Raw genomic sequence first — 23,877 nt, forward strand, 5'->3', positions numbered from 1 at the left:
TGAAGAGCAGGGCACCCTGGCATGTGCTGCTCCCTCATTGGTTCAATGAAAAAGAGGGCGGGGCTCTGGAAGAGGGAGGCGGGCCCAGGCCCACACCTGAACACGGTCAAGTCAATGAGGGGGCGGGGCCAGGTGAACAGCCGGAAGTGGTGAGGTAAGCAGGAGAAAGGCTGGAGGCAGGGACCCGGGGGATCCTCAGGCCGGCCTGTTGGCAGCAAGGCCCTAGGGAGTGGTTGGGGGTTTGGCGGGGAGGCCAGGTGGACGAGCCCTTTGGGGCTAGGGGAAACTACTGGAAGAGTTCCACTGCGGAGGGCCCTGGAGCCTTGTGAATGTGGACCAGGGGCACAAGTGGACCCAAAAGCCCCACCTTCCTTAGCTCCGGAATGGAAGCCAGCGAGAGGTTCCCTTGTCCTCAGGGCGGGGCTTTCCCCGAGAATGGGGCAGAAAGCCGGCCCTCGGGGCCGGGCAATCAGACCGGAAAGGACTTCTGCCAGAGCCGGGGCAGTGCCCCAAGTGTGGAAAGTGATTTTCTCCGACTTGCCACAGCTCTCTCCCGATGTCAAAGGCCACAGACAGGGCTGTGGGCGTCCCAGGGCATTCTGTTGTGAGCTGCCCCTTGGTGGGAGCCACAGGGGTTGGGCCTCCCTTGAGGCTCCGGAGGTCCAAGACTGTCCTGAAGAGGTGGGCTGGTTGGTGTACCCACGCCTGGGGACCTGGGAGTCTCCCTGTGAGCAGAGGGCCATGTGCGTTTGGGGGATTTAGGCACCTGACAGGTCTCTCAGAGGTGGGGGCTATTCTGTGTCTGAGGAGCAGGGCACCCTGGCATGTGCTGCTCGCTCATTGGTTCAATGAACAAGAGGGCGGGGCTTCCGCAACTAGGAGGCGGGCCCAGGCCCACACCTGAACCCGGTCAAGTCAATGAGGGGGCGGGGCCAGGTGAGCAGCTGGAGGCCGTCCCCAGAACCAGGGGGCGGGGCCAGGCGAAGAGCCGGAAGTGGTGATGTAAGCAGGGGAAAGGCTGGAGGCAGGGACACGGGTGATCCTCAGGCCTGCCTCTTGGCAGCAAGGCCCTAGGGAGGGGTTGGGGGTTTGGCGGGGAGGCCAGGTGGACGAGCCCTTTGGGGCTAGGGGAAACTACTGGAAGAGTTCCACTGCGGAGGGCCCTGGAGCCTTGTGAATGTGGACCAGGGGCACAAGTGGACCCAAAAGCCCCACCTTCCTTAGCTCCGGACTGGAAGCCAGCGAGAGGTTCCCTTGTCTTCAGGGCGGGGCGTTCGGAGAATGGGGCAGAAAGCCGGCCCTCGGGGCCGGGCAATCAGACCAGAAAGTACTTCTGGGGTGCCGAGGCAGTGCCCCAAGAGTGGAAAGTGATCTTCTCCGACTTGCCACAGCTCAATCCCGATGTCAAAGGCCACAGACAGGGCTGTGGGCATATCAGGGCACTCTGTTGTGAGCTGCCCCTTGGTGGGAGGTACGGAATTGGGACTCCCGTGATGCTCTGGAGGCCCAAGACTGTCTTGAAGAAGTGCTGGATGCTGTGTCCACGACTGCGGACCTGGGAGTCAGCCTGTGAGGAGGGGGCCATGTGCGGTTGTTGGATTTAGGCACCTGACAGGGCTCTCAGAGGTGGGGGCTATTCTGTGTCTGAGGAGCAGGGCACCCTGGCATGTGCTGCTCCCTCATTGGTTCAATGAAAAAGAGGGCGGGGCTCTGGAAGAGGGAGGCGGGCCCAGGCCCACACCTGAACACGGTCAAGTCAATGAGGGGGCGGGGCCAGGTGAACAGCCGGAAGTGGTGAGGTAAGCAGGAGAAAGGCTGGAGGCAGGGACCCGGGGGATCCTCAGGCCGGCCTGTTGGCAGCAAGGCCCTAGGGAGTGGTTGGGGGTTTGGCGGGGAGGCCAGGTGGACGAGCCCTTTGGGGCTAGGGGAAACTACTGGAAGAGTTCCACTGCGGAGGGCCCTGGAGCCTTGTGAATGTGGACCAGGGGCACAAGTGGACCCAAAAGCCCCACCTTCCTTAGCTCCGGAATGGAAGCCAGCGAGAGGTTCCCTTGTCCTCAGGGCGGGGCTTTCCCCGAGAATGGGGCAGAAAGCCGGCCCTCGGGGCCGGGCGATCAGACCGGAAAGGACTTCTGCCAGAGCCGGGGCAGTGCCCCAAGAGTGGAAAGTGATTTTCTCCGACTTGCCACAGCTCTCTCCCGATGTCAAAGGCCACAGACAGGGCTGTGGGCGTCCCAGGGCACTCTGTTGTGAGCTGCCCCTTGCTGGGAGCCACGGGGGTTGGGCCTCCCTTGAGGCTCCGGAGGTCCAAGACTGTCCTGAAGAGGTGGGCTGGTTGGTGTACCCACGCCTGGGGACCTGGGAGTCTCCCTGTGAGCAGAGGGCCATGTGCGTTTGGGGGATTTAGGCACCTGACAGGTCTCTCAGAGGTGGGGGCTATTCTGTGTCTGAGGAGCAGGGCACCCTGGCATGTGCTGCTCGCTCATTGGTTCAATGAACAAGAGGGCGGGGCTTCCGCAACTAGGAGGCGGGCCCAGGCCCACACCTGAACCCGGACAAGTCAATGAGGGGGCGGGGCCAGGTGAGCAGCTGGAGGCCGTCCCCAGAACCAGTGGGCGGGGCCAGGTGAAGAGCCGGAAGTGGTGATGTAAGCAGGGGAAAGGCTGAGGCAGGGACACGGGTGATCCTCAGGCCTGCCTCTTGGCAGCAAGGCCCTAGGGAGGGGTTGGGGGTTTGGCGGGGAGGCCAGGTGGACGAGCCCTTTGGGGCTAGGGGAAACTACTGGAAGAGTTCCACTGCGGAGGGCCCTGGAGCCTTGTGAATGTGGACCAGGGGCACAAGTGGACCCAAAAGCCCCACCTTCCTTAGCTCCGGACTGGAAGCCAGCGAGAGGTTCCCTTGTCTTCAGGGCGGGGCGTTCGGAGAATGGGGCAGAAAGCCGGCCCTCGGGGCCGGGCAATCAGACCAGAAAGTACTTCTGGGGTGCCGAGGCAGTGCCCCAAGAGTGGAAAGTGATCTTCTCCGACTTGCCACAGCTCAATCCCGATGTCAAAGGCCACAGACAGGGCTGTGGGCATATCAGGGCACTCTGTTGTGAGCTGCCCCTTGGTGGGAGGTACGGAATTGGGACTCCCGTGATGCTCTGGAGGCCCAAGACTGTCTTGAAGAAGTGCTGGATGCTGTGTCCACGACTGCGGACCTGGGAGTCAGCCTGTGAGGAGGGGGCCATGTGCGGTTGTTGGATTTAGGCACCTGACAGGGCTCTCAGAGGTGGGGGCTATTCTGTGTCTGAGGAGCAGGGCACCCTGGCATGTGCTGCTCCCTCATTGGTTCAATAATAAGAGGGCGGGGCTCTGGAAGAGGGAGGCGGGCCCAGGCCCACACCTGAACAGGGTCAAGTCAATGAGGGGGCGGGGCCAGGTGAACAGCCGGAAGTGGTGAGGTAAGCAGGAGAAAGGCTGGAGGCAGGGACCCGGGGGATCCTCAGGCCGGCCTGTTGGCAGCAAGGCCCTAGGGAGTGGTTGGGGGTTTGGCGGGGAGGCCAGGTGGACGAGTCCTTTGGGGCTAGGGGAAACTACTGGAAGAGTTCCACTGCGGAGGGCCCTGGAGCCTTGTGAATGTGGACCAGGGGCACAAGTGGACCCAATAGCCCCACCTTCCTTAGCTCCAGACTGGAAGCCAGGGACAGGTTCCCTTGTCCTCAGGGCGGGGCTTTCCCTGATAATCGGGCAGAAAACCTGCCCTCGGGCCCCGGCAATCAGACCTGAAAGTACTTCTGCCAGAGCCGGGCAGTGCCCCAAGAGTGGAAAGTGATTTTCTCCAACTTGCCACAGCACTCTCCCAATGGCAAAGGCCACAGACAGGGCTGTGGGCGTCCCCTTGGTGGGAGCTACGGGGTTTGGGCCTCCCATGAGGCTCTGGATGCCCAAGACTGTCCTGAAGTGGGGAGGTGGGGGCTCTGGCTTGTGTGACCACGCCTGGGGTCCTAGGAGTCACCTGTGAGCAGAGGGCCATGTTTGGTTGGTGGATTTAGGCACCTGACAGGGCTCTCAGAAGTGGGGGCTTTTCTGTGTCTGAGGAGCAGGGCACCCTGGCATGTGCTGCTCCCTCATTGGTTCAATGAACAAGAGGGCGGGGCTTCCGCAACTAGGAGGCGGGCCCAGGCCCACACCTGAACCCGGTCAAGTCAATGAGGGGGCGGGGCTAGGTGAACAGCCGGAAGTTGTGAGGTAAGCAGGAGAAAGGCTGGAGGCAGGGACATGGGTGATTCTCAGGTCGGCCTGTTGGCAGCCAGGGACCTAGGTAGGGGTTGGGGGTTTCGAGGGGAGGCCAGGTGGACGAGCCGTTTGGGGCTAGGGGAAACTACTGGAAGGTTCCACTAAGGAGGGCCCTGGGGCCTTGGGAATGCTGCCAGGGGGCACAAGTGGACCCAAAAGCCAAACCTTCCTTAGCTCCAGACTGGAAGTCAGAGAGAGGTTCCGTTGTCCTCAGGGCGGGGCTTTCCCCGAGAATGGGGCAGAAAGCTGGCCCTCAGGGCCGGGCAGTCAGACCAGAAAGTACTTCTGGCGGGGCCGGGTAAGTGCTCCCAGAGTGGAAAGTGATCTTTTCCGACTTGCCACAGCTCTCTCCCGATGTCAAAGGCCACAGACAGGGCTGTGGGCGTCCCAGGGCACTCTGTTGTGAGCTGCCCCTTGGTGGGAGCCTCGGGGGTTGGGCCTCCCTTGAGGCTCCGGAGGTCCAAGACTGTCCTGAAGAGGTGGGCTGGTTGGTGTACCCAGGCCTGGGGACCTGGGAGTCTCCCTGTGAGCACAGGGCCATATCGGTTGGTGGATTTAGGCACCTGACAGGTCTCTCAGAGGTGGGTGCTCTTCTGTGTCTGAGGAGCAGGGCACCCTGGCATGTGCTGCTCGCTCATTGGTTCAATGAACAAGAGGGCGGGGCTTCCGGAACAAGGAGGCGGACCCAGGCCAACACCTTAACATGGTCAAGTCAACGAGGGGGCGGGGCCAGGTGAACAGCTGGAAGAGTTAAGGTAAGCAGGAGAAAGGCTGGAGGCAGGGACACGGGTGATCCTCTGGCTGGCCTGTTGGCAGCCAGGACCCTAGGTAGGGGTTGTGGGTTTCTCGGGGAAGCCAGGTGGACTAGCCGTATGGGGCTAGGGGAAACTTCTGGAAGTGTTCCACTACGAAGGGCCCTGGGGCCTTGTGAATGTGGACCAGGGGCACAAGTGGACCCAAAAGCCCCACCTTCCTTAGCTCCAGACTGGAAGCCAGCGAGAGGTTCTCTTGTCCTCAGGGCGCGGCCTTTCCCTGGAATGGGGCAGAAATCCGGCCCTCAGGGCTTCGCAGTAAGACCAGAAAGTACTTCTGGCGGGGTTCGGGTCAGTGCACCCAGAGTGGAAAGTGATCTTCTCCGACTTGCCACAGCTCTCTCCCGATGTCAAAGGCCACATACAGGGCTGTGGGCATCCCAGGGCACTCTTTTGTGAGCTGCTCCTTGGTGGGAGCTACGGGGGTGGGCCTCCCGTGAGGCTCTGGAAGCCCAAGACTGTCCTGAAGGGGGGGCTGGCTGGTGTGCCCACGCCTGGGGACTTGGGAGGTACCCTGTGAGCAGAGGGCCATGTGCGTTTGGGGGATTTAGGCACCTGACAGGTCTCTCAGAGGTGGGGGCTATTCTGCGTCTGAGGAGCAGGGCACCCTGGCATGTGCTGCTCGCTCATTGGTTCAATGAACAAAGAGGGCGGGGCTTCCGCAACTAGGAGGCGGGCCCAGGCCCACACCTGAACCCGGTCACGTCAATGAGTGGGGGGGCCAGGTGAGCAGCTGGAGGCCGTCCCCAGAACCAGGGGGCGGGGCCAGGTGAAGAGCCGGAAGCGGTGATGTAAGCAGGGGAAAGGCTGGAGGCAGGGACACGGGTGATCCTCAGGCCTGCCTCTTGGCAGCAAGGCCCTAGGGAGGGGTTGGGGGTTTGGCGGGGAGGCCAGGTGGATGAGCCCTTTGGGGCTAGGGGAAACTACTGGAAGAGTTCCACTGCGGAGGGCCCTGGAGCCTTGTGAATGTGGACCAGGGGCACAAGTGGACCCAAAAGCCCCACCTTCCTTAGCTCCGGAATGGAAGCCAGCGAGAGGTTCCCTTGTCCTCAGGGCGGGGCTTTCCCCGAGAATGGGGCAGAAAGCCGGCCCTCGGGGCCGGGCGATCAGACCGGAAAGGACTTCTGCCAGAGCCGGGGCAGTGCCCCAAGAGTGGAAAGTGATTTTCTCCGACTTGCCACAGCTCTCTCCCGATGTCAAAGGCCACAGACAGGGCTGTGGGCGTCCCAGGGCACTCTGTTGTGAGCTGCCCCTTGGTGGGAGCCACGGGGGTTGGGCCCCCCTTGAGGCTCCGGAGGTCCAAGACTGTCCTGAAGAGGTGGGCTGGTTGGTGTACCCACGCCTGGGGACCTGGGTATCTCCCTGTGAGCAGAGGGCCATGTGCGTTTGGGGGATTTAGGCACCTGACAGGTCTCTCAGAGGTGGGGGCTATTCTGTGTCTGAGGAGCAGGGCACCCTGGCATGTGCTGCTCGCTCATTGGTTCAATGAACAAGAGGGCGGGGCTTCCGCAACTAGGAGGCGGGCCCAGGCCCACACCTGAACCCGGTCAAGTCAATGAGGGGGCGGGGCCAGGTGAGCAGCTGGAGGCCGTCCCCAGAACCAGGGGGCGGGGCCAGGCGAAGAGCCGGAAGTGGTGATGTAAGCAGGGGAAAGGCTGGAGGCAGGGACACGGGTGATCCTCAGGCCTGCCTCTTGGCAGCAAGGCCCTAGGGAGGGGTTGGGGGTTTGGCGGGGAGGCCAGGTGGACGAGCCCTTTGGGGCTACGGGAAACTACTGGAAGAGTTCCACTGCGGAGGGCCCTGGAGCCTTGTGAATGTGGACCAGGGGCACAAGTGGACCCCAAAGCCCCACCTTCCTTAGCTCTGGACTGGAAGCCAGCGAGAGGTTCCCTTGTCTTCAGGGCGGGGCGTTCTGAGAATGGGGCAGAAAGCCGGCCCTCGGGGCCGGGCAATCAGACCAGAAAGTACTTCTGGGGTGCCGAGGCAGTGCCCCAAGAGTGGAAAGTGATCTTCTCCGACTTGCCACAGCTCAATCCCGATGTCAAAGGCCACAGACAGGGCTGTGGGCATATCAGGGCACTCTGTTGTGAGCTGCCCCTTGGTGGGAGGTACGGAATTGGGACTCCCGTGATGCTCTGGAGGCCCAAGACTGTCTTGAAGAAGTGCTGGATGCTGTGTCCACGACTGCGGACCTGGGAGTCAGCCTGTGAGGAGGGGGCCATGTGCGGTTGTTGGATTTAGGCACCTGACAGGGCTCTCAGAGGTGGGGGCTATTCTGTGTCTGAGGAGCAGGGCACCCTGGCATGTGCTGCTCCCTCATTGGTTCAATGAAAAAGAGGGCGGGGCTCTGGAAGAGGGAGGCGGGCCCAGGCCCACACCTGAACACGGTCAAGTCAATGAGGGGGCGGGGCCAGGTGAACAGCCGGAAGTGGTGAGGTAAGCAGGAGAAAGGCTGGAGGCAGGGACCCGGGGGATCCTCAGGCCGGCCTGTTGGCAGCAAGGCCCTAGGGAGTGGTTGGGGGTTTGGCGGGGAGGCCAGGTGGACGAGCCCTTTTTGGCTAGGGGAAACTACTGGAAGAGTTCCACTGCGGAGGGCCCTGGAGCCTTGTGAATGTGGACCAGGGGCACAAGTGGACCCAAAAGCCCCACCTTCCTTAGCTCCGGAATGGAAGCCAGCGAGAGGTTCCCTTGTCCTCAGGGCGGGGCTTTCCCCGAGAATGGGGCAGAAAGCCGGCCCTCGGGGCCGGGCGATCAGACCGGAAAGGACTTCTGCCAGAGCCGGGGCAGTGCCCCAAGAGTGGAAAGTGATTTTCTCCGACTTGCCACAGCTCTCTCCCGATGTCAAAGGCCACAGACAGGGCTGTGGGCGTCCCAGGGCACTCTATTGTGAGCTGCCCCTTGGTGGGAGCCACGGGGGTTGGGCCTCCCTTGAGGCTCCGGAGGTCCAAGACTGTCCTGAAGAGGTGGGCTGGTTGGTGTACCCACGCCTGGGGACCTGGGAGTCTCCCTGTGAGCAGAGGGCCATGTGCGTTTGGGGGATTTAGGCACCTGACAGGTCTCTCAGAGGTGGGGGCTATTCTGTGTCTGAGGAGCAGGGCACCCTGGCATGTGCTGCTCGCTCATTGGTTCAATGAACAAGACGGCGGGGCTTCCGCAACTAAGAGGCGGGCCCAGGCCCACACCTGAACCCGGTCAAGTCAATGAGGGGGCGGGGCCAGGTGAGCAGCTGGAGGCCGTCCCCAGAACCAGGGGGCGGGGCCAGGCGAAGAGCCGGAAGTGGTGATGTAAGCAGGGGAAAGGCTGGAGGCAGGGACACGGGTGATCCTCAGGCCTGCCTCTTGGCAGCAAGGCCCTAGGGAGGGGTTGGGGGTTTGGCGGGGAGGCCAGGTGGACGAGCCCTTTGGGGCTAGGGGAAACTACTGGAAGAGTTCCACTGCGGAGGGCCCTGGAGCCTTGTGAATGTGGACCAGGGGCACAAGTGGACCCCAAAGCCCCACCTTCCTTAGCTCCGGACTGGAAGCCAGCGAGAGGTTCCCTTGTCTTCAGGGCGGGGCGTTCGGAGAATGGGGCAGAAAGCCGGCCCTCGGGGCCGGGCAATCAGACCAGAAAGTACTTCTGGGGTGCCGAGGCAGTGCCCCAAGAGTGGAAAGTGATCTTCTCCGACTTGCCACAGCTCAATCCCGATGTCAAAGGCCACAGACAGGGCTGTGGGCATATCAGCACACTCTGTTGTGAGCTGCCCCTTGGTGGGAGGTACGGAATTGGGACTCCCGTGATGCTCTGGAGGCCCAAGACTGTCTTGAAGAAGTGCTGGATGCTGTGTCCACGACTGCGGACCTGGGAGTCAGCCTGTGAGGAGGGGGCCATGTGCGGTTGTTGGATTTAGGCACCTGACAGGGCTCTCAGAGGTGGGGGCTATTCTGTGTCTGAGGAGCAGGGCACCCTGGCATGTGCTGCTCCCTCATTGGTTCAATGAAAAAGAGGGCGGGGCTCTGGAAGAGGGAGGCGGGCCCAGGCCCACACCTGAACACGGTCAAGTCAATGAGGGGGCGGGGCCAGGTGAACAGCCGGAAGTGGTGAGGTAAGCAGGAGAAAGGCTGGAGGCAGGGACCCGGGGGATCCTCAGGCCGGCCTGTTGGCAGCAAGGCCCTAGGGAGGGGTTGGGGGTTTGGCGGGGAGGCCAGGTGGACGAGCCCTTTGGGGCTAGGGGAAACTACTGGAAGAGTTCCACTGCGGAGGGCCCTGGAGCCTTGTGAATGTGGACCAGGGGCACAAGTGGACCCAAAAGCCCCACCTTCCTTAGCTCCGGACTGGAAGCCAGCGAGAGGTTCCCTTGTCTTCAGGGCGGGGCGTTCGGAGAATGGGGCAGAAAGCCGGCCCTCGGGGCCGGGCAATCAGACCAGAAAGTACTTCTGGGGTGCCGAGGCAGTGCCCCAAGAGTGGAAAGTGATCTTCTCCGACTTGCCACAGCTCAATCCCGATGTCAAAGGCCACAGACAGGGCTGTGGGCATATCAGCGCACTCTGTTGTGAGCTGCCCCTTGGTGGGAGGTACGGAATTGGGACTCCCGTGATGCTCTGGAGGCCCAAGACTGTCTTGAAGAAGTGCTGGATGCTGTGTCCACGACTGCGGACCTGGGAGTCAGCCTGTGAGGAGGGGGCCATGTGCGGTTGTGGGATTTAGGCACCTGACAGGGCTCTCGGAGGTGGGGGCTATTCTGTGTCTGAAGAGCAGGGCACCCTGGCATGTGCTGCTAACCTCATTGGTTCAATGAAAAAGAGGGCGGGGCTCTGGAAGAGGGAGGCGGGCCCAGGCCCACACCTGAACCCGGTCAAGTCAATGAGGGGGCGGGGCCAGGTGAACAGCCGGAAGTGGTGAGGTAAGCAGGAGAAAGGCTGGAGGCAGGGACCCGGGGGATCCTCAGGCCGGCCTGTTGGCAGCAAGGCCCTAGGGAGTGGTTGGGGGTTTGGCGGGGAGGCCAGGTGGACGAGCCCTTTGGGGCTAGGGGAAACTACTGGAAGAGTTCCACTGCGGAGGGCCCTGGAGCCTTGTGAATGTGGACCAGGGGCACAAGTGGACCCAAAAGCCCCACCTTCCTTAGCTCCGGAATGGAAGCCAGCGAGAGGTTCCCTTGTCCTCAGGGCGGGGCTTTCCCCGAGAATGGGGCAGAAAGCCGGCCCTCGGGGCCGGGCAATCAGACCGGAAAGGACTTCTGCCAGAGCCGGGGCAGTGCCCCAAGAGTGGAAAGTGATTTTCTCCGACTTGCCACAGCTCTCTCCCGATGTCAAAGGCCACAGACAGGGCTGTGGGCGTCCCAGGGCACTCTGTTGTGAGCTGCCCCTTGGTGGGAGCCACGGGGGTTGGGCCTCCCTTGAGGCTCCGGAGGTCCAAGACTGTCCTGAAGAGGTGGGCTGGTTGGTGTACCCACGCCTGGGGACCTGGGAGTCTCCCTGTGAGCAGAGGGCCATGTGCGTTTGGGGGATTTAGGCACCTGACAGGTCTCTCAGAGGTGGGGGCTATTCTGCGTCTGAGGAGCAGGGCACCCTGGCATGTGCTGCTCGCTTATTGGTTCAATGAACAAAGAGGGCGGGGCTTCCGCAACTAGGAGGCGGGCCCAGGCCCACACCTGAACCCGGTCAAGTCAATGAGGGGGCGGGGCCAGGTGAGCAGCTGGAGGCCGTCCCCAGAACCAGGGGGCGGGGCCAGGTGAAGAGCCGGAAGCGGTGATGTAAGCAGGGGAAAGGCTGGAGGCAGGGACACGGGTGATCCTCAGGCCTGCCTCTTGGCAGCAAGGCCCTAGGGAGGGGTTGGGGGTTTGGCGGGGAGGCCAGGTGGACGAGCCCTTTGGGGCTAGGGGAAACTACTGGAAGTGTTCCACTGCTGAGGGCCCTGGAGCCTTGTGAATGTGGACCAGGGGCACAAGTGGACCCAAAAGCCCCACCTTCCTTAGCTCCGGACTGGAAGCCAGCGAGAGGTTCCCTTGTCTTCAGGGCGGGGCGTTCGGAGAATGGGGCAGAAAGCCGGCCCTCGGGGCCGGGCAATCAGACCAGAAAGTACTTCTGGGGTGCCGAGGCAGTGCCCCAAGAGTGGAAAGTGATCTTCTCCGACTTGCCACAGCTCAATCCCGATGTCAAAGGCCACAGACAGGGCTGTGGGCATATCAGCGCACTCTGTTGGGAGCTGCCCCTTGGTGGGAGGTACGGAATTGGGACTCCCGTGATGCTCTGGAGGCCCAAGACTGTCTTGAAGAAGTGCTGGATGCTGTGTCCACGACTGCGGACCTGGGAGTCAGCCTGTGAGGAGGGGGCCATGTGCGGTTGTTGGATTTAGGCACCTGACAGGGCTCTCGGAGGTGGGGGCTATTCTGTGTCTGAAGAGCAGGGCACCCTGGCATGTGCTGCTAACCTCATTGGTTCAATGAAAAAGAGGGCGGGGCTCTGGAAGAGGGAGGCGGGCCCAGGCCCACACCTGAACCCGGTCAAGTCAATGAGGGGGCGGGGCCAGGTGAACAGCCGGAAGTGGTGAGGTAAGCAGGAGAAAGGCTGGAGGCAGGGACCCGGGGGATCCTCAGGCCAGCCTGTTGGCAGCAAGGCCCTAGGGAGTGGTTGGGGGTTTGGCGGGGAGGCCAGGTGGACGAGCCCTTTGGGGCTAGGGGAAACTACTGGAAGAGTTCCACTGCGGAGGGCCCTGGAGCCTTGTGAATGTGGACCAGGGGCACAAGTGGACCCAAAAGACCCACCTTCCTTAGCTCCGGAATGGAAGCCAGCGAGAGGTTCCCTTGTCCTCAGGGCGGGGCTTTCCCCGAGAATGGGGCAGAAAGCCGGCCCTCGGGGCCGGGCAATCAGACCGGAAAGGACTTCTGCCAGAGCCGGGGCAGTGCCCCAAGAGTGGAAAGTGATTTTCTCCGACTTGCCACAGCTCTCTCCCGATGTCAAAGGCCACAGACAGGGCTGTGGGCGTCCCAGGGCACTCTGTTGTGAGCTGCCCCTTGGTGGGAGCCACGGGGGTTGGGCCTCCCTTGAGGCTCCGGAGGTCCAAGACTGTCCTGAAGAGGTGGGCTGGTTGGTGTACCCACGCCTGGGGACCTGGGAGTCTCCCTGTGAGCAGAGGGCCATGTGCGTTTGGGGGATTTAGGCACCTGACAGGTCTCTCAGAGGTGGGGGCTATTCTGCGTCTGAGGAGCAGGGCACCCTGGCATGTGCTGCTCGCTCATTGGTTCAATGAACAAAGAGGGCGGGGCTTCCGCAACTAGGAGGCGGGCCCAGGCCCACACCTGAACCCGGTCAAGTCAATGAGGGGGCGGGGCCAGGTGAGCAGCTGGAGGCCGTCCCCAGAACCAGGGGGCGGGGCCAGGTGAAGAGCCGGAAGCGGTGATGTAAGCAGGGGAAAGGCTGGAGGCAGGGACACGGGTGATCCTCAGGCCTGCCTCTTGGCAGCAAGGCCCTAGGGAGGGGTTGGGGGTTTGGCGGGGAGGCCAGGTGGACGAGCCCTTTGGGGCTAGGGGAAACTACTGGAAGTGTTCCACTGCGGAGGGCCCTGGAGCCTTGTGAATGTGGACCAGGGGCACAAGTGGACCCAAAAGCCCCACCTTCCTTAGCTCCGGACTGGAAGCCAGCGAGAGGTTCCCTTGTCTTCAGGGCGGGGCGTTCGGAGAATGGGGCAGAAAGCCGGCCCTCGGGGCCGGGCAATCAGACCAGAAAGTACTTCTGGGGTGCCGAGGCAGTGCCCCAAGAGTGGAAAGTGATCTTCTCCGACTTGCCACAGCTCAATCCCGATGTCAAAGGCCACAGACAGGGCTGTGGGCATATCAGCGCACTCTGTTGTGAGCTGCCCCTTGGTGGGAGGTACGGAATTGGGACTCCCGTGATGCTCTGGAGGCCCAAGACTGTCTTGAAGAAGTGCTGGATGCTGTGTCCACGACTGCGGACCTGGGAGTCAGCCTGTGAGGAGGGGGCCATGTGCGGTTGTTGGATTTAGGCACCTGACAGGGCTCTCAGAGGTGGGGGCTATTCTGTGTCTGAGGAGCAGGGCACCCTGGCATGTGCTGCTCCCTCATTGGTTCAATGAAAAAGAGGGCGGGGCTCTGGAAGAGGGAGGCGGGCCCAGGCCCACACCTGAACACGGTCAAGTCAATGAGGGGGCGGGGCCAGGTGAACAGCCGGAAGTGGTGAGGTAAGCAGGAGAAAGGCTGGAGGCAGGGACCCGGGGGATCCTCAGGCCGGCCTGTTGGCAGCAAGGCCCTAGGGAGTGGTTGGGGGTTTGGCGGGGAGGCCAGGTGGACGAGCCCTTTTTGGCTAGGGGAAACTACTGGAAGAGTTCCACTGCGGAGGGCCCTGGAGCCTTGTGAATGTGGACCAGGGGCACAAGTGGACCCAAAAGCCCCACCTTCCTTAGCTCCGGAATGGAAGCCAGCGAGAGGTTCCCTTGTCCTCAGGGCGGGGCTTTCCCCGAGAATGGGGCAGAAAGCCGGCCCTCGGGGCCGGGCGATCAGACCGGAAAGGACTTCTGCCAGAGCCGGGGCAGTGCCCCAAGAGTGGAAAGTGATTTTCTCCGACTTGCCACAGCTCTCTCCCGATGTCAAAGGCCACAGACAGGGCTGTGGGCGTCCCAGGGCACTCTATTGTGAGCTGCCCCTTGGTGGGAGCCACGGGGGTTGGGCCTCCCTTGAGGCTCCGGAGGTCCAAGACTGTCCTGAAGAGGTGGGCTGGTTGGTGTACCCACGCCTGGGGACCTGGGAGTCTCCCTGTGAGCAGAGGGCCATGTGCGTTTGGGGGATTTAGGCACCTGACAGGTCTCTCAGAGGTGGGGGCTATTCTGTGTCTGAGGAGCAGGGCACCCTGGCATGTGCTGCTCGCTCATTGGTTCAATGAACAAGAGGGCGGGGCTTCCGCAACTAGGAGGCGGGCCCAGGCCCACACCTGAACCCGGTCAAGTCAATGAGGGGGCGGGGCCAGGTGAGCAGCTGGAGGCCGTCCCCAGAACCAGGGGGCGGGGCCAGGCGAAGAGCCGGAAGTGGTGATGTAAGCAGGGGAAAGGCTGGAGGCAGGGACACGGGTGATCCTCAGGCCTGCCTCTTGGCAGCAAGGCCCTAGGGAGGGGTTGGGGGTTTGGCGGGGAGGCCAGGTGGACGAGCCCTTTGGGGCTAGGGGAAACTACTGGAAGAGTTCCACTGCGGAGGGCCCTGGAGCCTTGTGAATGTGGACCAGGGGCACAAGTGGACCCAAAAGCCCCACCTTCCTTAGCTCCGGACTGGAAGCCAGCGAGAGGTTCCCTTGTCTTCAGGGCGGGGCGTTCGGAGAATGGGGCAGAAAGCCGGCCCTCGGGGCCGGGCAATCAGACCAGAAAGTACTTCTGGGGTGCCGAGGCAGTGCCCCAAGAGTGGAAAGTGATCTTCTCCGACTTGCCACAGCTCAATCCCGATGTCAAAGGCCACAGACAGGGCTGTGGGCATATCAGGGCACTCTGTTGTGAGCTGCCCCTTGGTGGGAGGTACGGAATTGGGACTCCCGTGATGCTCTGGAGGCCCAAGACTGTCTTGAAGAAGTGCTGGATGCTGTGTCCACGACTGCGGACCTGGGAGTCAGCCTGTGAGGAGGGGGCCATGTGCGGTTGTTGGATTTAGGCACCTGACAGGGCTCTCAGAGGTGGGGGCTATTCTGTGTCTGAGGAGCAGGGCACCCTGGCATGTGCTGCTCCCTCATTGGTTCAATGAAAAAGAGGGCGGGGCTCTGGAAGAGGGAGGCGGGCCCAGGCCCACACCTGAACACGGTCAAGTCAATGAGGGGGCGGGGCCAGGTGAACAGCCGGAAGTGGTGAGGTAAGCAGGAGAAAGGCTGGAGGCAGGGACCCGGGGGATCCTCAGGCCGGCCTGTTGGCAGCAAGGCCCTAGGGAGTGGTTGGGGGTTTGGCGGGGAGGCCAGGTGGACGAGCCCTTTGGGGCTAGGGGAAACTACTGGAAGAGTTCCACTGCGGAGGGCCCTGGAGCCTTGTGAATGTGGACCAGGGGCACAAGTGGACCCAAAAGCCCCACCTTCCTTAGCTCCGGAATGGAAGCCAGCGAGAGGTTCCCTTGTCCTCAGGGCGGGGCTTTCCCCGAGAATGGGGCAGAAAGCCGGCCCTCGGGGCCGGGCGATCAGACCGGAAAGGACTTCTGCCAGAGCCGGGGCAGTGCCCCAAGAGTGGAAAGTGATTTTCTCCGACTTGCCACAGCTCTCTCCCGATGTCAAAGGCCACAGACAGGGCTGTGGGCGTCCCAGGGCACTCTGTTGTGAGCTGCCCCTTGCTGGGAGCCACGGGGGTTGGGCCTCCCTTGAGGCTCCGGAGGTCCAAGACTGTCCTGAAGAGGTGGGCTGGTTGGTGTACCCACGCCTGGGGACCTGGGAGTCTCCCTGTGAGCAGAGGGCCATGTGCGTTTGGGGGATTTAGGCACCTGACAGGTCTCTCAGAGGTGGGGGCTATTCTGTGTCTGAGGAGCAGGGCACCCTGGCATGTGCTGCTCGCTCATTGGTTCAATGAACAAGAGGGCGGGGCTTCCGCAACTAGGAGGCGGGCCCAGGCCCACACCTGAACCCGGACAAGTCAATGAGGGGGCGGGGCCAGGTGAGCAGCTGGAGGCCGTCCCCAGAACCAGTGGGCGGGGCCAGGTGAAGAGCCGGAAGTGGTGATGTAAGCAGGGGAAAGGCTGGAGGCAGGGACACGGGTGATCCTCAGGCCTGCCTCTTGGCAGCAAGGCCCTAGGGAGGGGTTGGGGGTTTGGCGGGGAGGCCAGGTGGACGAGCCCTTTGGGGCTAGGGGAAACTACTGGAAGAGTTCCACTGCGGAGGGCCCTGGAGCCTTGTGAATGTGGACCAGGGGCACAAGTGGACCCAAAAGCCCCACCTTCCTTAGCTCCGGACTGGAAGCCAGCGAGAGGTTCCCTTGTCTTCAGGGCGGGGCGTTCGGAGAATGGGGCAGAAAGCCGGCCCTCGGGGCCGGGCAATCAGACCAGAAAGTACTTCTGGGGTGCCGAGGCAGTGCCCCAAGAGTGGAAAGTGATCTTCTCCGACTTGCCACAGCTCAATCCCGATGTCAAAGGCCACAGACAGGGCTGTGGGCATATCAGGGCACTCTGTTATGAGCTGCCCCTTGGTGGGAGGTACGGAATTGGGACTCCCGTGATGCTCTGGAGGCCCAAGACTGTCTTGAAGAAGTGCTGGATGCTGTGTCCACGACTGCGGACCTGGGAGTCAGCCTGTGAGGAGGGGGCCATGTGCGGTTGTTGGATTTAGGCACCTGACAGGGCTCTCAGAGGTGGGGGCTATTCTGTGTCTGAGGAGCAGGGCACCCTGACATGTGCTGCTCCCTCATTGGTTCAATAATAAGAGGGCGGGGCTCTGGAAGAGGGAGGCGGGCCCAGGCCCACACCTGAACAGGGTCAAGTCAATGAGGGGGCGGGGCCAGGTGAACAGCCGGAAGTGGTGAGGTAAGCAGGAGAAAGGCTGGAGGCAGGGACCCGGGGGATCCTCAGGCCGGCCTGTTGGCAGCAAGGCCCTAGGGAGTGGTTGGGGGTTTGGCGGGGAGGCCAGGTGGACGAGTCCTTTGGGGCTAGGGGAAACTACTGGAAGAGTTCCACTGCGGAGGGCCCTGGAGCCTTGTGAATGTGGACCAGGGGCACAAGTGGACCCAATAGCCCCACCTTCCTTAGCTCCAGACTGGAAGCCAGGGACAGGTTCCCTTGTCCTCAGGGCGGGGCTTTCCCTGATAATCGGGCAGAAAACCTGCCCTCGGGCCCCGGCAATCAGACCTGAAAGTACTTCTGCCAGAGCCGGGCAGTGCCCCAAGAGTGGAAAGTGATTTTCTCCAACTTGCCACAGCACTCTCCCAATGGCAAAGGCCACAGACAGGGCTGTGGGCGTCCCCTTGGTGGGAGCTACGGGGTTTGGGCCTCCCATGAGGCTCTGGATGCCCAAGACTGTCCTGAAGTGGGGAGGTGGGGGCCCTGGCTTGTGTGACCACGCCTGGGGTCCTAGGAGTCACCTGTGAGCAGAGGGCCATGTTTGGTTGGTGGATTTAGGCACCTGACAGGGCTCTCAGAAGTGGGGGCTTTTCTGTGTCTGAGGAGCAGGGCACCCTGGCATGTGCTGCTCCCTCATTGGTTCAATGAACAAGAGGGCGGGGCTTCCGCAACTAGGAGGCGGGCCCAGGCCCACACCTGAACCCGGTCAAGTCAATGAGGGGGCGGGGCTAGGTGAACAGCCGGAAGTTGTGAGGTAAGCAGGAGAAAGGCTGGAGGCAGGGACATGGGTGATTCTCAGGTCGGCCTGTTGGCAGCCAGGGACCTAGGTAGGGGTTGGGGGTTTCGAGGGGAGGCCAGGTGGACGAGCCGTTTGGGGCTAGGGGAAACTACTGGAAGGTTCCACTAAGGAGGGCCCTGGGGCCTTGGGAATGCTGCCAGGGGGCACAAGTGGACCCAAAAGCCAAACCTTCCTTAGCTCCAGACTGGAAGTCAGAGAGAGGTTCCGTTGTCCTCAGGGCGGGGCTTTCCCCGAGAATGGGGCAGAAAGCTGGCCCTCAGGGCCGGGCAGTCAGACCAGAAAGTACTTCTGGCGGGGCCGGGTAAGTGCTCCCAGAGTGGAAAGTGATCTTTTCCGACTTGCCACAGCTCTCTCCCGATGTCAAAGGCCACAGACAGGGCTGTGGGCGTCCCAGGGCACTCTGTTGTGAGCTGCCCCTTGGTGGGAGCCTCGGGGGTTGGGCCTCCCTTGAGGCTCCGGAGGTCCAAGACTGTCCTGAAGAGGTGGGCTGGTTGGTGTACCCAGGCCTGGGGACCTGGGAGTCTCCCTGTGAGCACAGGGCCATATCGGTTGGTGGATTTAGGCACCTGACAGGTCTCTCAGAGGTGGGTGCTCTTCTGTGTCTGAGGAGCAGGGCACCCTGGCATGTGCTGCTCGCTCATTGGTTCAATGAACAAGAGGGCGGGGCTTCCGGAACAAGGAGGCGGACCCAGGCCAACACCTTAACATGGTCAAGTCAACGAGGGGGCGGGGCCAGGTGAACAGCTGGAAGAGTTAAGGTAAGCAGGAGAAAGGCTGGAGGCAGGGACACGGGTGATCCTCTGGCTGGCCTGTTGGCAGCCAGGACCCTAGGTAGGGGTTGTGGGTTTCTCGGGGAAGCCAGGTGGACTAGCCGTATGGGGCTAGGGGAAACTTCTGGAAGTGTTCCACTACGAAGGGCCCTGGGGCCTTGTGAATGTGGACCAGGGGCACAAGTGGACCCAAAAGCCCCACCTTCCTTAGCTCCAGACTGGAAGCCAGCGAGAGGTTCTCTTGTCCTCAGGGCGGGGCCTTTCCCTGGAATGGGGCAGAAATCCGGCCCTCAGGGCTTCGCAGTAAGACCAGAAAGTACTTCTGGCGGGGTTCGGGTCAGTGCACCCAGAGTGGAAAGTGATCTTCTCCGACTTGCCACAGCTCTCTCCCGATGTCAAAGGCCACATACAGGGCTGTGGGCATCCCAGGGCACTCTTTTGTGAGCTGCTCCTTGGTGGGAGCTACGGGGGTGGGCCTCCCGTGAGGCTCTGGAAGCCCAAGACTGTCCTGAAGGGGGGGCTGGTTGGTGTGCCCACGCCTGGGGACTTGGGAGGTACCCTGTGAGCAGAGGGCCATGTGCGTTTGGGGGATTTAGGCACCTGACAGGTCTCTCAGAGGTGGGGGCTATTCTGCGTCTGAGGAGCAGGGCACCCTGGCATGTGCTGCTCGCTCATTGGTTCAATGAACAAAGAGGGCGGGGCTTCCGCAACTAGGAGGCGGGCCCAGGCCCACACCTGAACCCGGTCACGTCAATGAGGGGGGGGGCCAGGTGAGCAGCTGGAGGCCGTCCCCAGAACCAGGGGGCGGGGCCAGGTGAAGAGCCGGAAGCGGTGATGTAAGCAGGGGAAAGGCTGGAGGCAGGGACACGGGTGATCCTCAGGCCTGCCTCTTGGCAGCAAGGCCCTAGGGAGGGGTTGGGGGTTTGGCGGGGAGGCCAGGTGGATGAGCCCTTTGGGGCTAGGGGAAACTACTGGAAGAGTTCCACTGCGGAGGGCCCTGGAGCCTTGTGAATGTGGACCAGGGGCACAAGTGGACCCAAAAGCCCCACCTTCCTTAGCTCCGGAATGGAAGCCAGCGAGAGGTTCCCTTGTCCTCAGGGCGGGGCTTTCCCCGAGAATGGGGCAGAAAGCCGGCCCTCGGGGCCGGGCGATCAGACCGGAAAGGACTTCTGCCAGAGCCGGGGCAGTGCCCCAAGAGTGGAAAGTGATTTTCTCCGACTTGCCACAGCTCTCTCCCGATGTCAAAGGCCACAGACAGGGCTGTGGGCGTCCCAGGGCACTCTGTTGTGAGCTGCCCCTTGGTGGGAGCCACGGGGGTTGGGCCCCCCTTGAGGCTCCGGAGGTCCAAGACTGTCCTGAAGAGGTGGGCTGGTTGGTGTACCCACGCCTGGGGACCTGGGTATCTCCCTGTGAGCAGAGGGCCATGTGCGTTTGGGGGATTTAGGCACCTGACAGGTCTCTCAGAGGTGGGGGCTATTCTGTGTCTGAGGAGCAGGGCACCCTGGCATGTGCTGCTCGCTCATTGGTTCAATGAACAAGAGGGCGGGGCTTCCGCAACTAGGAGGCGGGCCCAGGCCCACACCTGAACCCGGTCAAGTCAATGAGGGGGCGGGGCCAGGTGAGCAGCTGGAGGCCGTCCCCAGAACCAGGGGGCGGGGCCAGGCGAAGAGCCGGAAGTGGTGATGTAAGCAGGGGAAAGGCTGGAGGCAGGGACACGGGTGATCCTCAGGCCTGCCTCTTGGCAGCAAGGCCCTAGGGAGGGGTTGGGGGTTTGGCGGGGAGGCCAGGTGGACGAGCCCTTTGGGGCTACGGGAAACTACTGGAAGAGTTCCACTGCGGAGGGCCCTGGAGCCTTGTGAATGTGGACCAGGGGCACAAGTGGACCCCAAAGCCCCACCTTCCTTAGCTCCGGACTGGAAGCCAGCGAGAGGTTCCCTTGTCTTCAGGGCGGGGCGTTCTGAGAATGGGGCAGAAAGCCGGCCCTCGGGGCCGGGCAATCAGACCAGAAAGTACTTCTGGGGTGCCGAGGCAGTGCCCCAAGAGTGGAAAGTGATCTTCTCCGACTTGCCACAGCTCAATCCCGATGTCAAAGGCCACAGACAGGGCTGTGGGCATATCAGGGCACTCTGTTGTGAGCTGCCCCTTGGTGGGAGGTACGGAATTGGGACTCCCGTGATGCTCTGGAGGCCCAAGACTGTCTTGAAGAAGTGCTGGATGCTGTGTCCACGACTGCGGACCTGGGAGTCAGCCTGTGAGGAGGGGGCCATGTGCGGTTGTTGGATTTAGGCACCTGACAGGGCTCTCAGAGGTGGGGGCTATTCTGTGTCTGAGGAGCAGGGCACCCTGGCATGTGCTGCTCCCTCATTGGTTCAATGAAAAAGAGGGCGGGGCTCTGGAAGAGGGAGGCGGGCCCAGGCCCACACCTGAACACGGTCAAGTCAATGAGGGGGCGGGGCCAGGTGAACAGCCGGAAGTGGTGAGGTAAGCAGGAGAAAGGCTGGAGGCAGGGACCCGGGGGATCCTCAGGCCGGCCTGTTGGCAGCAAGGCCCTAGGGAGTGGTTGGGGGTTTGGCGGGGAGGCCAGGTGGACGAGCCCTTTTTGGCTAGGGGAAACTACTGGAAGAGTTCCACTGCGGAGGGCCCTGGAGCCTTGTGAATGTGGACCAGGGGCACAAGTGGACCCAAAAGCCCCACCTTCCTTAGCTCCGGAATGGAAGCCAGCGAGAGGTTCCCTTGTCCTCAGGGCGGGGCTTTCCCCGAGAATGGGGCAGAAAGCCGGCCCTCGGGGCCGGGCGATCAGACCGGAAAGGACTTCTGCCAGAGCCGGGGCAGTGCCCCAAGAGTGGAAAGTGATTTTCTCCGACTTGCCACAGCTCTCTCCCGATGTCAAAGGCCACAGACAGGGCTGTGGGCGTCCCAGGGCACTCTATTGTGAGCTGCCCCTTGGTGGGAGCCACGGGGGTTGGGCCTCCCTTGAGGCTCCGGAGGTCCAAGACTGTCCTGAAGAGGTGGGCTGGTTGGTGTACCCACGCCTGGGGACCTGGGAGTCTCCCTGTGAGCAGAGGGCCATGTGCGTTTGGGGGATTTAGGCACCTGACAGGTCTCTCAGAGGTGGGGGCTATTCTGTGTCTGAGGAGCAGGGCACCCTGGCATGTGCTGCTCGCTCATTGGTTCAATGAACAAGACGGCGGGGCTTCCGCAACTAAGAGGCGGGCCCAGGCCCACACCTGAACCCGGTCAAGTCAATGAGGGGGCGGGGCCAGGTGAGCAGCTGGAGGCCGTCCCCAGAACCAGGGGGCGGGGCCAGGTGAAGAGCCGGAAGCGGTGATGTAAGCAGGGGAAAGGCTGGAGGCAGGGACACGGGTGATCCTCAGGCCTGCCTCTTGGCAGCAAGGCCCTAGGGAGGGGTTGGGGGTTTGGCGGGGAGGCCAGGTGGACGAGCCCTTTGGGGCTAGGGGAAACTACTGGAAGTGTTCCACTGCTGAGGGCCCTGGAGCCTTGTGAATGTGGACCAGGGGCACAAGTGGACCCAAAAGCCCCACCTTCCTTAGCTCCGGACTGGAAGCCAGCGAGAGGTTCCCTTGTCTTCAGGGCGGGGCGTTCGGAGAATGGGGCAGAAAGCCGGCCCTCGGGGCCGGGCAATCAGACCAGAAAGTACTTCTGGGGTGCCGAGGCAGTGCCCCAAGAGTGGAAAGTGATCTTCTCCGACTTGCCACAGCTCAATCCCGATGTCAAAGGCCACAGACAGGGCTGTGGGCATATCAGCGCACTCTGTTGGGAGCTGCCCCTTGGTGGGAGGTACGGAATTGGGACTCCCGTGATGCTCTGGAGGCCCAAGACTGTCTTGAAGAAGTGCTGGATGCTGTGTCCACGACTGCGGACCTGGGAGTCAGCCTGTGAGGAGGGGGCCATGTGCGGTTGTTGGATTTAGGCACCTGACAGGGCTCTCGGAGGTGGGGGCTATTCTGTGTCTGAAGAGCAGGGCACCCTGGCATGTGCTGCTAACCTCATTGGTTCAATGAAAAAGAGGGCGGGGCTCTGGAAGAGGGAGGCGGGCCCAGGCCCACACCTGAACCCGGTCAAGTCAATGAGGGGGCGGGGCCAGGTGAACAGCCGGAAGTGGTGAGGTAAGCAGGAGAAAGGCTGGAGGCAGGGACCTGGGGGATCCTCAGGCCAGCCTGTTGGCAGCAAGGCCCTAGGGAGTGGTTGGGGGTTTGGCGGGGAGGCCAGGTGGACGAGCCCTTTGGGGCTAGGGGAAACTACTGGAAGAGTTCCACTGCGGAGGGCCCTGGAGCCTTGTGAATGTGGACCAGGGGCACAAGTGGACCCAAAAGCCCCACCTTCCTTAGCTCCGGAATGGAAGCCAGCGAGAGGTTCCCTTGTCCTCAGGGCGGGGCTTTCCCCGAGAATGGGGCAGAAAGCCGGCCCTCGGGGCCGGGCAATCAGACCGGAAAGGACTTCTGCCAGAGCCGGGGCAGTGCCCCAAGAGTGGAAAGTGATTTTCTCCGACTTGCCACAGCTCTCTCCCGATGTCAAAGGCCACAGACAGGGCTGTGGGCGTCCCAGGGCACTCTGTTGTGAGCTGCCCCTTGGTGGGAGCCACGGGGGTTGGGCCTCCCTTGAGGCTCCGGAGGTCCAAGACTGTCCTGAAGAGGTGGGCTGGTTGGTGTACCCACGCCTGGGGACCTGGGAGTCTCCCTGTGAGCAGAGGGCCATGTGCGTTTGGGGGATTTAGGCACCTGACAGGTCTCTCAGAGGTGGGGGCTATTCTGCGTCTGAGGAGCAGGGCACCCTGGCATGTGCTGCTCGCTCATTGGTTCAATGAACAAAGAGGGCGGGGCTTCCGCAACTAGGAGGCGGGCCCAGGCCCACACCTGAACCCGGTCAAGTCAATGAGGGGGCGGGGCCAGGTGAGCAGCTGGAGGCCGTCCCCAGAACCAGGGGGCGGGGCCAGGTGAAGAGCCGGAAGCGGTGATGTAAGCAGGGGAAAGGCTGGAGGCAGGGACACGGGTGATCCTCAGGCCTGCCTCTTGGCAGCAAGGCCCTAGGGAGGGGTTGGGGGTTTGGCGGGGAGGCCAGGTGGACGAGCCCTTTGGGGCTAGGGGAAACTACTGGAAGTGTTCCACTGCTGAGGGCCCTGGAGCCTTGTGAATGTGGACCAGGGGCACAAGTGGACCCAAAAGCCCCACCTTCCTTAGCTCCGGACTGGAAGCCAGCGAGAGGTTCCCTTGTCTTCAGGGCGGGGCGTTCGGAGAATGGGGCAGAAAGCCGGCCCTCGGGGCCGGGCAATCAGACCAGAAAGTACTTCTGGGGTGCCGAGGCAGTGCCCCAAGAGTGGAAAGTGATCTTCTCCGACTTGCCACAGCTCAATCCCGATGTCAAAGGCCACAGACAGGGCTGTGGGCATATCAGCGCACTCTGTTGTGAGCTGCCCCTTGGTGGGAGGTACGGAATTGGGACTCCCGTGATGCTCTGGAGGCCCAAGACTGTCTTGAAGAAGTGCTGGATGCTGTGTCCACGACTGCGGACCTGGGAGTCAGCCTGTGAGGAGGGGGCCATGTGCGGTTGTTGGATTTAGGCACCTGACAGGGCTCTCAGAGGTGGGGGCTATTCTGTGTCTGAGGAGCAGGGCACCCTGGCATGTGCTGCTCCCTCATTGGTTCAATGAAAAAGAGGGCGGGGCTCTGGAAGAGGGAGGCGGGCCCAGGCCCACACCTGAACACGG

The sequence above is a fragment of the Pipistrellus hanaki genome (assembly GCF_964339955.1).
Source record: "Pipistrellus hanaki genome assembly, contig: scaffold_57, whole genome shotgun sequence".
NCBI lineage: Eukaryota > Metazoa > Chordata > Mammalia > Chiroptera > Vespertilionidae > Pipistrellus > Pipistrellus hanaki.